Source organism: Atta cephalotes, assembly GCF_000143395.1.
Source record: "Atta cephalotes unplaced genomic scaffold scaffold00063, whole genome shotgun sequence".
NCBI lineage: Eukaryota > Metazoa > Arthropoda > Insecta > Hymenoptera > Formicidae > Atta > Atta cephalotes.
The window spans coordinates 318,617-321,100 of NW_012130127.1; positions in this window are offsets into that span (position 1 = coordinate 318,617).

Sequence of the window (2,484 nt, forward strand, 5' to 3'; positions counted from 1 at the left end):
GTGTGTGTGTATTTTTCAGAAAGAATATATTTTAAGGGGGAGAAAGGTAATATACTTCTGATTTGTTTCCGTAATATACTTTTAATCACTTTATGTTTTTTTAAAAGTTTGAAACTATATAATTTAAATAAAAAGTAATTCAATGCTCAATTAAATAAATTAAAATAATCTGTTAAAGGGCACAAGCAAGATGTTATTCGCTATTATTATAAATTGCAAAACATTATATTTAATTAGTCAAAATACAGACGTTTCGACCTTACATCAGGTCATTTTTAATGTTAAAACTACTATCTACATTACAACAATGAAATACTAAAAATTCCAGAAAAATCTAGCGCATACAATATAATTTTTAAAAACTCAATCAAAATTTCTGTGAAAAATATTTAAAACAATCATTAAAACAAAATTTTTCTAAAATTTTTGATAAAATATTATCTATTTATAAATTAAATTTGATTTAATATATAAAATCATGAAATATGCACTTTAAAATGTGAAAAATGATAAACCTCCAATATAAAAATTATGATATATCATAAAATAAAATTTTAATTTCCATTATATTTTTGATTATTAGTAAACATTGTGAATGTACATTATAACTTTAACCGATCAAATACAGTATAATTATTAACGTATTTTCCATTTCATCTTTTGATATTAATTTTTCTTTATATAACATTGCATAATTATTTAGCTTATTTATTTTGTTTTATTTTTTTATGTATCTTATTTTTTTATCATTTATTCATTGATTTACTTTTTCTTAATCTAAATTCTGATGCATTTCGAGATTGTTCTTTCAAATTTATTTTTTAAAAATGTATACACATCCAAAAAAAGTATGTAAATTTTTATATCGATACAAGAATCCATACTTTTTTATTTTAAATGTTTTTAACGAAGGAAAACAAAATACGTTCGTGTATAACAGATTAATCATTATATGTTTATTTGATTTAATATATAAAATTTATATAGTCTACTTTCTTGTTTTGTACTTAAGCTTATTAATATTTTATTTCATTTCTTAATTTTTTAATAATGTTAAAATATATAAGCAATTATAGTGACTAGTCATTACAAATGTATGTAATTAAATTACGCTCGTTAGATAAATTAAAATAAGAAAACTGCATTACTTACAGGGAATACTACCGAGAATATTCTTCTACGCACCAATTTCGATTTACTTACTACAAATAAATTTGTAAAATAACAACAATATTTTTATTAGCAATTATTAATATTAGGTGTGGGAAAAAGTTCGTGGCGTTTTTTTAATGCCATCTAACGAGAAAAACGCCATTTTTTCCCACTTAATATTTAATAGGAAAAATTGGAATGTTTATAAAAAACTGATGAAAGTAAAAATAATATTGTATATAACATATACATATAGTATATAAAAAGTATAATATATGAAAAAATATTGAAAGAATTACTGTCCAACATTATTTTTTGTATATAAGTACAAATAGTCTTTGCTTGTTAAACATGATTCTATTGTTAAAATTTAGCATGTCCCAATTTTAAGAAACTTCAAAGATATAAAAATGATTTTGAAGATTTTTAAGGCGTTGTATCATTAGTAATAATTTTTTTTAAATTTCGTTAATGTTATGTAAAATTAACTTTTTAAAATGCATTTTGCTTCGTTTCGATTTTTTTGTATTCGAGATACAGCAGTTTAAAAATAACTCTTTTCTTATATATCTACATTATATGGAAAAGATTATTCTATCTTAATATTGAATTATGGGGGAAATAAATATTTTTGTACTTACATAATGTAATCAAATTATATGAAACCAAAAAGAAATATGAAATAAACGAAATACAATATTATTCAAGATTATTCTTTTTATTTTATAATTTCTTTATTTTATATTATTTAAGTACAAAAGCACTTTCCATATGAGGCAATGTTAAGATGGAATAAAATGTCTTTTCCATATTACCTGGGAAAAGAACTATTGTTGAAATTGCGATATTTCGAAAACGAAAGATTATTGAAATTCGCATATTAACAAAATTTAGAAAAAAAATTTGCTGTTAATGCTGCAACATCACAAAAGCTCTAAAAAATCATTGGTTTTATCTTTTTAACATATTTTTCAAAATTATGACATGATAAACAGACAACGGATTCGTACCCAGCAGGCTAAAGTACATCTTCGTGGAAATAACAAAAACACATTTACAAAATGATGTTAGAAAATATAATTTTCGCATATTTTAGTAATATTTTTCGGAATAAATAAATTTATTTACAGATTTCTAACATACGAAGATCTCTTAACAGATGCCTATTGAGCATCAAAATTTAGTTACGATATTATTTCAATAGTTTAGCTGCATTTTTAGTCCAGAAAAATTAATTCGGCACACAGTTTAAATGACTGTATGGTATATGCATGTATATATATAGTGAATTTGTATATATATATATATATATATATATATATATATATATAA